The 17083-nt window shown below is 43.5% G+C and overlaps 1 protein-coding gene across 1 annotated transcript in view; it reads left to right on the forward strand.

Annotated features, from left to right (window-relative positions):
* The window catches only part of LOC311241983 (NXPE family member 3-like), a gene marked incomplete at its 3' end in the record, with an annotated part of 129150 nt that overhangs the window by 92174 nt on the left and 19893 nt on the right, over positions 1-17083 (forward strand). The window lies entirely within an intron of this gene.

A 17083-nucleotide genomic window follows, 5' to 3' on the forward strand; every position in this document is an offset into this window, starting at 1 on the left:
AAACACGATAGTGATTCTACCTATAATCAGTTCACTAATGCTTTTACATTTGCTGTTCTTGGCTGTAAGGACATTCCTGTTCTAATCAGTGGTGTCTGGTAGGGCATTCCTGTTCTAATCAGTGGTGTCTGGCAGGACATTCCTGTTCTAATCAGTGGTGTCTGGCAGGACATCCCTGTTCTAATCAGTGGTGTCTGGTAGGACATCCCTGTTCTAATCAGTGGTGTCTGGTAGGACATCCCTGTTCTAATCAGTGGTGTCTGGCAGGACTCATCTTTCAAGTCCCACAGACTATTGTGTGATATGACTATGAACACAATAAAGATCTCTAGTTTCGCCTGTTCGAATCCAGCGTCTCCGGGGTTGGTGACGAACGCAATCTCCGCTACGCCACCTGACCGCCCTACATTATATAACTTTTAAAAGTTAAACTGAGTTTGACATGTAAATAAAAGGGTCAAATCAGTTTTCTGACTGAAGAGATTATTCTTTCACAAATTGGTGAAAACAACCTATATTTGTTGACGGAACGGAACATGCTAGACACTAAATTTTTTTCACTGATGAAACTAGATATCTGTATCTGTCCTTTGAGATATTCCATGTGTTCATAGTCATATCACATCATACCTTTCTGACTGAATAGATTCTTGCTTCACAAAAACAGCTGAATATTTTTTTCTTTTCCCAGACAGCTGTTTTGGGTGAAAACAACCTATATTCAACTACCAACTATGCAAGAACGGAATATGCTAGACACTCAGCTCACAGCTCCGGGGTTGTCACCAGCTTGGCTGGCCGTTCACACTAATACAATTGGCAGTATTAGAGGGTGGGAGAAGCTGGCGGGGTGGGTCCGGGTCGTTGTAAACAGCGACTACTACATAGGATCTAGGGGCGGTAGTGTGATCCTTCCACACGTTACACGCTCTCAGTGAGAGTCCGCGCTGCCAGGTGAAAAGAAGCGGTCGATTGGCTAGACGTGTGTCGGAGGAAGCACGTGATAGCCTCCACTTTCCCAGACCGACTGTGGGGGGTAAGTGCGCAGCGACCAGGAAGGGGATTGGGAATTGGCATAACGACTAACATTGGGATGGGAGAAAATCGGAGGAAAAAGGAGGGGAAAAAAATTAAAATAAATTATATAATAATAAAAAAGGACTTCCGGTTTAGCTGCAATATGTAGCGCACGCAATTGGTTACAGCTCCGCTCCCGTTATCGTTAATTTCGTTTAAAAACCTTATTTGGACAATACCTAAAGAGATTAGACCACATCGTATGTATTGATAAGACCCTCTACTAACTATATCAAAAAGACAACATGGATAAGGATAAGAGAAAGGGTGGAAGGAAACAAGACACAGCAATTCTAACGGCGCCGATTGAAACACGCTCAAAGAAAATAACAGGCGACGCTGTGGCAGATCCGTTGGGGACAAGCCCCGACGCGGGGAATATAGAGGAGAATACACAGGGACCAAGGACAACTGGCCCCGAGATGGAGACAATAGATGACAACATAACAGGAACATCAGAAAAAAGTACCGTGAAGGAAAAAGCAGGCGATTTTGAGAAGATAATAGCAAAAACATCCATCGGATCCCTCACTGCTCCAATAACATCAACTGACACAAGCAGTTCAGTTGCACAGCCCGACTTCAACTCTCTGACTATCCTGATCAAAGAACAGATGGTCGCTTTCAAAGCACACGTAGAAGAACAGATGGTCGCTTTCAAAGCACACGTAGAAGAACACTTGGTCGCACACGCTAAACACATCGATACTAAATTCGAAGAGGTTATGAGAGCGGTCGTTTTGCAGTCCGTGCGAATCACGACAGTGGAGATTTCGGTGACAGAAAACACAAAAGCAGTCAAAGCGAACGAAGGTGGCTTGACAGAGATGGGAGAAGAGATGGAAAGAGCTAAAGAGGAATATCGGAGGGAAATAAAATTGCTTAAAAACGAAGTGATGGAGAGGCAACTAGAAACCCATCGTTACCACAGGCGGAATAACATCCGCATTGTGGGGCTTGATGAAGCAGTGAACTGCGAAGACATCAACTTTCCAAAAGAGTTATCAACGATTTTGGAAAACTCCGATCCAAACAAAGTGCCAGAAGTGGAACAAGTTTACAGAATTGGTTCCCAGGGGCAAAGTATCAACGGGCCGAGAGTCATCATTGTCACTCTGCGGAAAACTACAACAAGGGATGACATCATCAAATATGCTCGCAACCAACGTGGGAAGCTGAAGTATGGTGATAAACCAATATTTATCTACGAAGATTTGAGCAGAGAGGCCATCATCCGACGTCAACCATACAAAGATGTGATGCAAAAGCTGTACAAAGCCGACTACAAGCCAAGGCTAGCATATCCGGCGCTGTTATCATTCTTGGGCAATAACGGCCGCAGGTCAGGTCCATTTACACCCTTTGAAGCTGAGGATTTCCTAAATCAAAATGCAGCAAATAACCCAAAGCATGACGAAAATGCCGGAATCAGTTAAGCCTCTCTCTAAATATATACCAGTGTTGGAATGACTTTATTGTGTTCATCAATGAGGTCATTCCACCAGTGTTGGAATGTCATTGTTGTGTTCATCAAAGTAGCAAACGATATGCAAGTCGTCTATAACAAAGTGTACTGTGTATAATACGATTCATAATACATTATAATTTCAGTCTCTGGTCTCTGAGGGGACAAATAAATATCAATGCAAAAAGATCTATCTGGAATATTCTGGGTTTATCGCTCAAATGCCCTGGGTCTCTTAGATCATTCTGGAATGTAAAATAGTCTAGGCACTAGTATATTCTACAACCTTCTAGAATATAAGGCACCATGACAACGAAGCATACAACTATAACAATAACATTCGGTGTGCATACACATAGCAGATAATAAATTAAATGAAGTGCAATCAGTCCTTAATAATACTTTAAAATTAACCACACATAAACGTATGAGCACAGCAAGGTTATTCTAACAATTTAAGTAATCACTCCATTAAAGGCACATTGAAGCGCTAAAAGGCGCTGCTTTTCTATCTTATCTAATCAGTTAAATCGGTTCTAGTGGCTTCTCCACGTTGATAATTATTTATCTCTTATTCCTTATCTATATCTTTCCATTGATTTTTATTTTATTTAATTTTTTCTTCTCATTACTCTATATTCTTTAAATATATTTTAACTTACATTGTTCTTTTCCAATGTTCTTCACATTAAGGTGGCAATATTACTCTATATTTTTTAAATATATTTTAACTTACATTATTCTTTTCCAATGTTCTTCACATTAAGGTGTCAATATTGCTCTACAATCTTTTCCTTTTTTTTCCCCCCCACACGTTGGTGGAGGGTTCAAAGGAATATGTCGATAAAGGTTTATTCTCTTTTTTTTATTTTATTTTTTATTTTTATCTTTAGGTTATTTATCACAATACTTCATTACAGTAAGGGAAGGTGCAAGACCAAAAGCGACATTCTATTGCAATAGAATGGAAATGTTAGATCCTATGGCAATGAGCATAGGAAAATTAGGATTACAATGCTCAGTTTGGGCAATCCGGTGGACCATGGGAGAAAGTCAATTGCGGAGGATGTGTTCTTGGAACACAGGCATGTTCGACTTTCTGGGTGAGGGGAAAATAGGGGATTTTTATTTGTATATATATATGTTTTTAAGCTCAGCTCTCAACGGGACCTCATTAATTGGATGTGCATCTATTGTAGCTTCATACTCCAGAAACATTACCAAAAACTACACGAAAACATGCATAGACTATGGCTAGTTTGAATATAATGGTATGGAACACCGGTGGAATAAACAAACAACACAAGCGCAAAAGCGTGCTTACACTGATGAAAAAAGAACATGTGGACGTGGCTCTATTAAGCGAAACGCACATTTTAGAGGGAGACATAAATACGTTAGCGGATAACATATACCATAATATTAGTCACTCTTCTTTTGCTACGAGAACTAGAGGGGTAGCCATAGTCGTCAGACGCAAATTAAATATCGAATTGAAAGGGGTATGGTCGGATGCTGAGGGGCGCATAACTATAGCTAGGATTATACACAATAACAGGAAAATTGCATTGGCAGCGGTATATGCCCCGAATTTGTACGAAGTGGGTTTCTTCACTTCACTAACAGGAGAAATGTTAAACCATCCCGAGTACTCATATATAATAGGTGCGGATTTTAATGCCATTTGGAACCCAAGGATGGACAAAACTTACCTTTCCTTCTCCAGCGAACAAAAGAATTCATCTAAAGCATTAAAAGATTGGTCGAAATCAACAGGAGTAACTGATTTATGGCGTTCACTTAACCCCATGACCCGTAAGTACTCCTGTCGTTCGGCGAGACACAACACACTATCCAGAATTGATTACGTCTTTGCATCCCCGAGAATATTTGATAAATATGAAGTGGAAATGACACCCAATGCGCTATCAGATCACTGCTACTTAATCCTGAAAGCAACATTTGGTACACTATCTACCCGGGCCCCAAGATGGCGTTTTAATTCGATGCTGCTTAACAACAAGGAATTCATTACACAAATTAAAGAAGCTCTCACAGTATTCCTACAAGATAATGCTAACTCGGTGCAAGATCCCAGAATATTATGGATGTCGGTAAAGAATATGATCAAGGATTTCTCGGATAGATTTACCTCCATATTGCGCAAAAATCAAAACACAAAACTGTCTGAAATGGAAACGCTTTACTCAACGCTTTTTAATTCTTTAAAATACAACAACTCTACTAGACTAGATAACCAAGTTAACATTCTAAAGACAGAGATCAAAGCAATGTACAGACAAAAATCGGAATTGCAAATACGCAGCACTAGACAACAGCAGTACTTCCAAGGTTCTAAACCTAGTCACCTATTAGCCATGCGACTAAGAATTAATGCAAAATTTGCAGATATAACTGCCATTAGGAAACAACAAGCTCTAGTAACAGAACCCAAAATAATAAACGATACATTCAAAGAATTCTACTCCGATTTATATAACTCAGAAACGACCTTTGATCAAGACAAATTAGACACATATCTTAATCAAATTACTCTCCCTAAACTTATGGATGAAGACGCTAAACAGTTAGAAGTACCGATCACATTAGAAGAACTCAAGAAGGCCATATCCGGAATGAAAAACGGCAAAGCTCCGGGAATTGACGGTATCCCATCAGAAATGTACATTTCTTGCTGGGACATATTTGGACCCTTATTACTAAATATGATCGTATACTCAGTCAAAGAGGGAAGCTTCATTGAACACCAAAATACCGCACTCATTTCAGTTCTTCACAAAAAAGACAAAGACCCCACTGAATGCGGTAGTTACCGTCCTTTAAGCCTCCTCGGAACCGATGTCAAACTGTACTCTAAGATATTAGCCATCAGATTGCAAAAGCATATGACGTCTTTAGTTCATCCGGACCAAACAGGCTTCATAAAAGGTCGCCTGATCAATGATAACATAAGGCGAATACTGCACGTACTAGATACAGACAAAGAGGACATCACACCTAAGGCGATACTATCCCTGGATGCTATGAAAGCATTTGACAGGTTGGAATGGCCGTTTCTATGGGCAGTATTGGAAAGGATGGGGTTAGGAAAAGGTTTCATTGATATGATTAAAGTACTATACAAGGACCCATCGGCCAGGATTACAACAGGCACATTCATCTCCGATATCTTTCCGGTATCACGCTCAGCCAGACAAGGTTGCCCTCTTAGTCCCGGACTATTCGATCTATCATTAGAACCTTTAGCACAATTTATAAGACAATCCCAACACATAGAACCAATAGTAATCAAGGGCACACATCATAAAATTAGTTTATATGCGGACAACGTAATATTGTTCATGCAAAACCCCAACAACACATTGCCGCTTATACTCAAGTTGATAGAGAACTTTGGTGATTTATCGGGATTTAAAATAAATTGGCCTAAGTCGGCTTTTCTTCCTCTTAACACCAGTGCAAAAAAAGAGACAACCCTCCCAGGTGCGATACCCATGGTCAAACATTTCAGATGCTTGGGTGTGGAAATATTTCCCACCATAAGACAAACGGTGAAGCACAATTACACAAAAATACAGAACAAAATCAAGGACGACCTGGACAGGTGGGCAAAACTTAAAAACTCAGTACAGGCAAGGGTATCAATAGTTAAGATGGATGTATTACCAAGAATCAATTTCTTCAGCTCAATGCTTCCGTTACCTCCTCCAGAGGGCTACTGGAAAAGATTACAAACCTCCACATACAAATTTATTTGGAATAACAAACCACCTCGCATAAAAAGATCCACCGCACAGAGAAATAAAGCAGACGGTGGCATGGCAGTCCCAGATTTTTTACAATATTTTAATGCCTTCACATTAAGACCATTGAAGAAGATATGGTTTGACCCCGAGGCTTTGGTATCTTGGAGAAAATTAGAAGAAAACATAGTAGCCCCACAGAGATTGAAAGACATAGCATACACTAAACTTTCAATCAAGCATTGTGAGCGAGAATTTGGCCCAATAATAACCCATGCAATCAGGACATGGCGGGAAACACAAAGGAAATTTCCTAACCCTCAAGTATGGCATAATCACACTCCCATATTCAATAACAATGCTCTCTTAATGGGAAAACGACCTATAAGATTCCCTGTATGGGAAGAAAGAGGCATACACTCATTAGGGGATATTTTTAATAACAAGGGCCTCTGTAGTTATGTCGAAATATGCATAAAGTTTAACCTCACCGAGTCCACATGGCTTTTTTACATACAGTTACGACTTTGTATGAGATCTCACGGTGTTCCATTACACATACCAATTGAACACCACAGATACCACAAATTTTTCTATGAAAGAGATACATTGGGAGGTTTTGTATCAGGTTTTTATTATCAATTACTAACGTCCTCGTATGAAACCCTTCAACTAGACAATGTCTGGAGGAGGGATATACCAGACCTGGAAAATGACTTTGATTGGCAAGGAGCCTGGGCAAATGTCCGACTTACATCAAGGAACCCGGATCATCAACAAATCAATCTGAACTATATTCACAGGACATACTTGACTCCTATAAGGCTGTGCAAAATGGGGCTTATACAAGACTCCAAATGCTCCCAATGTACAAATGGGGACGAAGGAACATTTATGCACATGTATTGGGACTGCCCACCAGTTAAGGCATTCTGGAAAGATGTGTCCCAACAATTATCAATACTCGTATTTTGGAATATACCTGTACACCCCGCGGTATTGCTATTGAATGATGTTTTTGAGTTTGCAGTGAATCCACAACTAAAAAGATTGGTTTTATCGGGTATCACAGTAGCTAAAAAACTGATCGCATCACGTTGGTTTCAACCGGAAAAAATTTGCTGGAAAGTGTGGTTTCTTACATATCTCGATGTGATATATCAAGAAATATCTACAGCAAGAATTCTGGGGCTCAATGAATCCAAAATGTCAATGTGGTTAGAAGTGGTGGAGAGAATAAAAGCTAGCCTATAATGGTGATGTTTGGTTAGGAGTGAGGGATAATGGAGGCACTATCCAAGAGGGGGTCCGGGAGGGGGGGGTTTGAGCTGGAGCATATGTGTGTAGGGTTTTAGAAAATAGGTATTAGGGGTATATTATATACTAACATTTATATAATTGTAACTTCGCTGGATATACACTGTATACGGTTAAAATGTTATTATTGACTATTTTTGTTTTATCCTGTTTCTGTACTTGCATATATTTTAACCACCTTTACTGAAAGTTTCATTATACATTGTGTGTTGAGTACTGACTTTTAATAAGTTTTGTTTTGCAATAATAAAAAAAATTAAAAAAATAAAAATAATAATAAAAAAGACATACATAATAAGTACAAAACAGGAATTAGTAGCATATTTACTGCTGTTGGCTGGCTCAGAGCATAATACAAAGTGATATGGTAGCCAAATGCCTCATCATCTAATTAGTGACGCATACTCAAAGCCTTTTTCAGCTTATCGTTACAGGGCTTCTGTATGATCGTGATTTGATCTAGTGGATCACTCTGCGATGTTCCTAAGTCTTACTACGCTGTCTGATCACCCGGTAAAAATGAGGTGTACGGCCGGTTAAATGAGTTCCAGGCAGACAAATCGCTCAGGTTTTATTGCATCCAAAACGCATACTAGGCTAAGTTTGGATTCCAAAGAAGCTCACTAGGACAAGAGTCAACTTTGGGAAGTTCCAAGCTAAGAAAAAAGCATCAACAAGCTAAGAAAAAAGCATCAACAGGTTTTCGAATTAAGTCTAAAACTCTAATCAGGATCTTTGCTGGAATCTCTCTGACTGACGGTCTGTAGGTCTGGTCGTGTTTTTTCTCCGTCCTTCTGTGTCTCCTCCTTGTCCTGTAGAGGATTATATACGAACAGAAAACAAACCCTGACAGATGCCTTAAAATGACGTCTGTCCCCATATTGCCCAATAGGAATCGGCGGCCGCCATTTTGAGAGAGGGCAGTCCGCCATTTGCTTTTTACAACTCTGTGTCTAGGATCAAATATGGTCTGGTTAAGTTTCCAGGGGATGTCTCTGTTCTCAGTTTGCTGGTTGATAGAAGATTTGTTTTATGTCTGTTTTAACCCATCTATTCTACGTTTTTTGTAACTTAAGACTTAGATATTATTCTTTCGTTTATTTTATTATACAATAGAACCTTTTCGGTGCATTTCATAGTGATTTTATAACCGAACTATTATTATTTGGTCTTTTTCATCATATTACTTATTTATGGCAACTTTGGTCTCAAATTGATCAGACATTCCCCAGGTTCAACCTAAACTTAGTAATAGTATTATAGTTAACTTCAAATTATAAACACAGTTTTTCTCTATTTTGGTTTTCCTATGGCTAGATAATTGAAACTTGGTGTTGGCTTGGTTTTTATAACTTTCTATTTATAATTCTACTATTCTCCTGTGTATTTTGTTCTAAGTGTGTAATTAGCTTTTATTCCAATTTCCATTTCTCTAACCTAGTTTAAGGAGGTGGAGTTTGTATGTGGTCTGCATTTGGTATCCGTGGTCACCCGAGCTCCCTCTTTGAAGCTCTGTGTCCAAGAGAGGTTGTAAATACCTTCCAAACTCTGTTGTGTGGCCCTCAGCGTATTTTAAGGTAATCTCTGGCCATCCGTCACAATTGACTGGAGACAGTTGACAGTACCTATTCAAAGCTTCCTCTTTTATCAACAACCCCCATCTATCTTTTTTAGTCCTGAAGCCAGAAGTGACTGTTCTCCCCCCAGACCATCTGTCTATCCCCACATTCCTCGTCCTGTGCAAACTAGTGGATTAGTTTAGTTTCCTGTTAACCTGGAACTAACTATTTGTTCAGTATATAATATGTCTCAATATTACCAACAACTCCTGTTTTGATACTTAGCTTATCAATTGTAAACTATTAATTACCTGTATTTCATGTGAGAGCTTTGTTAACATAAAAATGTGATTCTACCTTGCTGTAATCCTCAAGCCTCTGTTTTTGGAGGTGTGTGTGTAGCCTTCTGGCTCTCCCGTTTTCCCAGCACCCCTCAACCCTCTGATCACGTTTTCTTGCTATTTACAAATATGCACATATGTCCTAATGTTTAATTTAGACAAATATATGACATTCCTCCCTTTGAGAATAAGATTCTCACATACAATCAGTACAATTCTAAATTAAACACACTTTTACCACTACTTGGATAAAATACAACATTAAAACCACATTTTACCCGTATTTCACTTGAATTTTTTTTTTCTATGTACAATACACATCCCAATTGTTCATTCTCTCGCTCCCCCCTCCCCCAACAATCTTCCCACTTATAAACACCATCAGTTATTATAAGACAACTTGACTATGAAAGGTCTCCCTGGTGTACTAGGAAGTACCCCTTCTTTTTAGATTATCGTGGTATCTAGATTAATGTGTCTATTTTGTGCACTCCGTTCTGAAACCAAAAGATTGTTACACAAGTAAAAGAGGGAGAGAAAAAGAGAACTTCAAAACTATTCAATTATCCCTCTAAAAACCTCTGAGGTTTGATTATAATTCGTTGTGGTCGTCGTTGCTCCCTGGCTAGGAAGTCTCTTGTTGGTTCTGTGCTAAGCGCCTCCTCCTCCTCTGTCGGGTCCAGCATTGGTGCTGCCCTCAAATCCACAGAAGAGAACTCATGTTCCCCTCTGTCTGGCTCCTGCAAAAACCCTTCGTCGTCTCCTTCGCTTTGGAGCAAGGTCTCATCCTGTTCTTGATCAAGGAACAGGGGTTCGGATTCCTGCCCGTCCGGTAGGGCTTTTACACAATGCGAGAGGTGGAACCACATTGGTGATCCTTCGACCTGCAGAGCCTTTTCCGTGGCTCGTACAACCTTGTACGGTCCTTCTCGCCGTGCTCCGTACCATTTACGTCTAAATACTTTAACATACACGTAATCGCCGGGTAGAATCTGAGGTGCATTTTGCCTATCTTCCTCCTCCTCTGTTTCCTGTCTACTGGAAACATAACTATGCACCTCCCTGTGCAGTTTTGTCATATATTTCACGTATTCTCGCATGTCATGTTCCAGGATGTCCAAACTCGGACCTTTGCCTGTTGCGCGCAAGCCTGGCACAACCATACATCGGCCGAGCATCATTTCATGCAGTGTTAAACGCAGGCCTCGAATTTCACTCGAACGACACGCCATCAATGCTAACGGCAGGGCACTCAACCAATTTAGACCAGTGTGTTGACAGATTTTAACCAACTTGTTCTTCAGTACACCGTTCATGCGTTCCACCATCCCTTGACTTTGGGGGTGGTAAACAGATCCAAATCGCTGTTTCACTCCTAGCTGCTGGAGTATTAAACGTACAGTTTTGTCTACGAATTCTTTCCCGTTATCGGACTGGACGTGGTCAGGAATTCCATAACGGCATATTACGTCTTGGCATAAGAACTTGGCTACCGATGCCGCGTCCTTGTGTTTGGTGGCGCATGCCTCTATCCACCTTGAAAAACGGCACACGACGACGAGAATATAACGCTTCTGATTAATCGGCTTAATCATATCTATGTAGTCAATCACAAGTTCTCTCATGGGTCCATTAGGCGTGGGGATGTGCCCTGGTGACACACTAATCCCCCTGCGTGCATTATTTTTCAGACAAATTGTGCACCTACTTAGGACATGATCAATCTGTCCGAGCAGGTTTGGCACCCAAAAACCATACTGTTTCTCTATTTTTCTACTCACCTCTCTCCGGTGTGCATGACAGAAGTCATGCACAGTTTGGATCAGCAGTCCGACCAGGCCAGTAGGAGCAACCACAAGTCCTTCGTGACTTCGCCATAAACCTGTAGCATCCTTACTTGCCCCTCTGGCTAACCAGAGGTTTCTCTCCACCTGACCAGCCTCTTCCTGAAAGGCCAAAACATCTTTATAAGTTATCTTATCCTCCAACTCAACCTCGTGTGTGATAACCAATACTTTACCTGTCCTGTCCGCACCGGTCACTCGTTTGGCCGCCATGTTGTTACCCTGTGTCACTTTTAACTCGTCTGACTGATGTGCAGCGAATTTGATTATTGCAATCTGTTTTGGCTTCATTATGGCTTCTAATAATAATAATTTATAATTTAGGACCTGCTCAGAGGTCATTAATCGGCATGCATGCGATGCATGTATGCGATTCGTCTCTGCGATTAACCCATCCCGTCGTCCTTCCCCCCCAAGGGCAGCCGGGAGCAGACAGGCGCAACGTGAGCCGCGCCAGGGGACCAATCCAAGTGCTCCTGTCCATCTTCGTCAAGGACGCCACAGCGTTAGCGATCTTGTTGTTGTGCATGTTTTTCCATTGGGTTTATCTTATCGGGGGGGAAACCCTTGCGAGCACGGGGAGAACATGCAAACTCCACACAGAAAGGCCTGGGAGATACCCCACCTGGTGTTTAACCACTACACCACCGTGCCGCTTCTTTACAAGTCCTTTATCTGGCTACAGTGGCGTATGGCGTTTCCATCTGCTTTCCTGAACCCTCTCCCTTTCCATACTGCTCCAAACAAGAATGCGATATTCTGTGCATATGCTGAGTCAGTAAAGATATTAACGACTTTGCCTGCTGCCATATTGCATGCTTCAGTCAAAGCGACTAATTCTGCCAACTGAGCTGAGCAGGGTTGTTCCAAGGCTTTGGCCTTCTCTACCACAAACCCATCTCTGTGTGATCTCACCACAGAGTAACCTGCTTTTAAGTCCTCTCCAACTCTGTAACATGAACCGTCCGTCCATAGTTCCAAATCTGGACTGCTAAATGGAAAAGCCTGCAAGTCTGCTCTAAGTCTAGAGTACTTCTTGGCTTCAGCTACACAGTCGTGAGGTTCTCCATCCTCAGGCGTAGGAAGGCTCTCCGGCGGGTTCACCGTAGAACACCTAGTCAGAGTAACGTCCTCCTGTTCCAAAACCCTGTAATAATTTTTAAGACGAGGCATCGTTAGTGCATATTTACCGGACTCCAACAGATTTTTTAAGCCATGTCTTGTCATGATAGTTACCGGATAACCCATCATTATACTTGCGGCTTTCTCGTACATCAGGAAGACCCCAGCCATATCCCGGTAGCATGGAGCCATCCCCATCTCGACCTCAGAGTAGGCGATGGAATAGTACGCAATTGGTTGTGGATGGGCCCCCACCCCGGTGTTTTGGGCCAACACCGCGCATGCATGCCTCTGATCTGGTGAAGAGGAGACATAAAGTATGAATTTCTTGGTGTAATCAGGCAGAGCCAGGGCAGGGGCTTCTAACAAACGGGTTTTGACTGTCTCAAACGCCCTCAGACCATCCAAGGTCCATGTCAACTTAGCACTCAACTTATCAGTGCCACATGCTTTTATCATGGCCCTCAATGGCCCTACGATCTCTGTATAATTTTCTACCCAAGCGGCACTGTACCCCACTATACCCAGAAAACCCATCATCTGTCGTACTGTCACAGGTTTTGGAGCCGTCTTAATGGCCACCAAATGTTCTTCTGAAACAGCTCGATGGCCCTGTGAAATTGTTTGGCCTAAATAACTCACTTTAGGTTTACAATATTGCAATTTTTTCAAAGACACTTTGTGGCCTTTCTCAGCTAACAGCTGCAACAACTTAACAGATTCGTTGTGACATGTTGTCTGGTCGTCTGCACACAAAATAATATCATCCATGTACTGAATGACTCGGGAGGTCAATATCTGATCTAACCCCTCTAGGTCCTCCCTTAAGATCTTGTTAAATATGTGTGGAGAATGTTTTAATCCCTGGGGGATCCTAGTGTACTCATAATGCTCGTCCCTAAACCCCTAAACCCAAATTTTTTTGGCACTCTTTACTCAAGGGGACGCTAAAATAAGCACTACATAAATCTATAACTGTAAAATACTCAGCCTTCGGTGGGATATATGTCAACAGTGTGTGGGGATCTGGGACATCAGCTGGATAGTCAATTAGAACCTCATTGACCGCTCTCAAATCGTGTACCAGCCGGTACGAGCGGTCGGTTTCTTTACTGGAAGCAACGGTGTGTTGCTCCTAGGGTTGTCCGTTTTCTGTAGTACTCCCGCTTTCAGAAGTCCTTTGATCTGTGGCTCGATCCCAGCCACCGCTTCTGCCTTTAGTGGGTACTGAGCTCTCCAAGGCAGGATTGCTCCTGGTCTGAGCTCCACCTTCACAGGTTGAGCTGACTTGATCAGTCCAATGTCGGTGCTATGTTTTGACCATAGCTGTTCCGGGACGGCCTCCATAATTTCCTCCTGGAGGCTCAAGTCCTTAGGGAACTCTCCCACCATCTCCCGTGACAGCTGCACAGTTTGGGGGCGGCCCATCCCTGTGCCTTGGACCATTATCTTGACAAACCGCTTGTCTGGGCTTATCCATATGCGTCGGTTCTCCATCTGGTGGAATTCCACGCCTTCAGCTTCTTTCATCATTGCTCCGATGTGTTGTTGATCATAACATTCCGTTATCTTTAATGTCACATGTGGAACGCTGTCGGCAATCTCGTGTTCTTTCTGCAGATAGTCGCTCCGTGCTAGATGTATTGCTGCTCCTTGTGGTCCCATTATGATGCTTGTGGCATTGAGCTGTACTTGCTTCGGTTGGTCCTTCAGCCACTCCTGTGCTTGTGACTGATCTGCATCTCTATAGTACTTTAGAGTGCAATGGTATGGTGTCTCTGGGTCACTTGCTTCCGGCATGTTCGATGTGATAAATGCCTCCCATTCCAAGGCTGGGCTTAACAGTTCTTGACTCAGGTCTCCCAACCAGTAGACCTCCGGTGGTCGGGTCTCTGTCCTCTGCACCATCTGATAGTAGTGATCTTCAGGTATTTCGACCACACAACCATCCCTGGAGCCTGGATCTGCCCCTCCCTGGAGCCGCTCGGCCGTGCTGACCTTTTTCTTTTTACAGCAGAATCAACTCAACTTTAAACCGTAATATGGATCTAATAAGCTGGGCTTTTACAGCGATTGATCGCATATTCTCGACGAGGAGGCAAAATGCGGATGATCCACTCTGCCCTCTCGGGAGCTATCAAGCGGGATACACCATAAATTCATACGGGCAATGGCTTGCGATATGCTTTTCCCCGTTGGAGATAAACGATGTTGAAGACGTATATCTTCTAATTGTCATGCTGCTCGGCTTGGGCTCCGTCAGCTGTTGGATCTGGTACTGCCTGAATCTAATTCGGAAGAAGTTGAATCCTATGGCCAAGGACATGGCCGGGATCAAAGACAACCAAATGGAACTGTATAAAAAGATCGCTGACCTTAACACCCTGCGGAGTGATGAACAATTGAGTTCTAAGACCATGTTGGAACGTGGCGAAATCTATCACACAGATGAACAATCGTGCTTGAAGACTATTCTTGAGAGACTTGTTACCAACCACGCAGAGGAACTGTCTCGGTCTCAGGCCATTCTGGACATCACGACGGAAATTAGGGACGTGAGAATAAAGATGCCACCATACCGTGCTAATAGGGGGTATGATGATGATGATTAATCTAAATTAACCCAATTTTTAATCATATGGCAGCAATTTGCCTCAAGCTGCATGTATCACCCCCCCCCCCCCCTATCCCATTCTGCTGTGAAACCAACCAAGGTCGAGGTCAGTGCGGGGGGACAATTTCGGAGAGGCGGCCAGGCCAGGATCGAGGAGGAACGAGCTGTGCTGTCTGGGGGTGATAAGATTGATGAGGCCCCCGTCCCCCCACCCCCATTCTCTACCCAATCCCCCCTCCCGCATGTACGCCTGGCGCCTATGCCTTATCTGGACGGCAGCCTCCTACGCGCGCTGGAGGGGGGGGCCCTAAGACTGTTTTCATTAACCAAGTCCTATCCCCCAGCCTCCCCCGATCCCGCCCCTCCCTCCATCCCTCCCTCCCTCCCGCCACCTGGCGCGACGACACCTTGTTTTCATGTACTACTTAGTGTTGTTGCAGCCGGACTATCGCATATGGCGTCTCAGGCCTTCTCTGTCAACAAATGTACATGTCTGTTGAATTTATGCTGTGCCGTTGTTACTGTAAAAATGTAATGATTGTGATGTTGTTATTATTAATGAGACGTTGAGCTGTATGTGTGTGTCGCTGGAATTTCCCCAAGGGGATTAATAAAGGAATATCTTATCTTATCTTATCAGGTGTGCATAAAATATTCACCCCCAGCAAACCGAGGGCATCTCTGCCCAGTAAGCCAATGGGTGCGTTTTCTGCGACTAATAGGGAAACCGTCGCTTCTCTGTGTCCGTACCTCAGGGTGACAGGCTCTGTCACTGGAATCAGCTGTTTTATACCCTCAAATCCAATCGTCCGTACATATCGACCAGACATGGGTAGGTGTATGGCGTCCTTGGGTTGGATAACCGTGTATGCTGCTCCGGTGTCTGCCATCATTCTGACAGGTTCGTCATTCACCGTTACGCACACCATCGGCTCCTCCCTCAAGTTCGACAATGACAGCTGACACCACCCAATTGGATTATCTGGGCCCCGTCAGAATGACTGCTCCGGCCCTCTTGAAGGGTTTACCGGGCCCAGGTTCTGTCCTTGATTCTCACTCTGGTTCTGGTTTTGATTTTGTCCCTGATACTGGCCTTGATACTGACCTGGATTTTGTCCTGGCCCATAGTATCCCTGTCCACGGCCTCTTCCTCTCATATTTCCTCGACCCCCAAAATACCCTCTCTGTCCTTGGAATTGATTTCCTTGATTTGGGGTCATATTTTCTTGGACAGCTTCTTGCTATATGTCCTCGTCCTCCACATCCCAGCATTCTATCGGCCCTTGCTGGTACCCCGACTGTGGCTGGTATCCATTCTGTCCTCCTCGTCGGTTTCCATATTGGCCCCGTGGCTGCCAGCTTGGTCCCCTCTGGTATTGTTGTTGCACCTGTGAAGGGCCTCCCTGTACCCCTGGCTGTGTCGGCACCGGGTGCCTCGGCTCCCCGACCGTACACGTCTCGGCTTTGGGCTGTGCGGCCTGCACCATAGCCTGTAGGCATTCCAGCACCTTGGCTGGGTCGGCCGGCTGTTGGTACAACATCTTTCGCTGTGCAGACACATCTTGCTCCTTCAGGTGTTGCTCCTTCCTCCTCTGAAGCTCGACTTGGTGGCACACATTGTCCGTGTACTGCTGTAAGGGGAGGCTTCCCAGTGATACCACCTCGCTTAGTTTTTGTCTCACCAGGGTGGAGAGTCCGCTTGAATCTTTTCCCGGAGTACCGCTTCCTCCATAGGATTTTCGGTGGGATCCTGGCCAGTCGTGCTCCTCCATTTGGCATATGCAGACGCCACATATTCTCTGGGGTGGGTGTCAGGCCCCAAGGTACCGATGTTAATCTTGTCTGGGTGCATCCTTGTTACATATGTCTCCCGCAGGGCTTGCCACATCACCCCTCTGTGGGCTGCGAACAGGTCCTGGTCCCGGGCTGATGTAACCTTGTACATTACTAGGCCAGCCTTCCTTAGCATCTGTTGCATGG

The sequence above is a fragment of the Notolepis coatsorum genome (genome assembly GCF_963971535.1).
Source record: "Notolepis coatsorum genome assembly, chromosome: 15".
NCBI lineage: Eukaryota > Metazoa > Chordata > Actinopteri > Aulopiformes > Paralepididae > Notolepis > Notolepis coatsorum.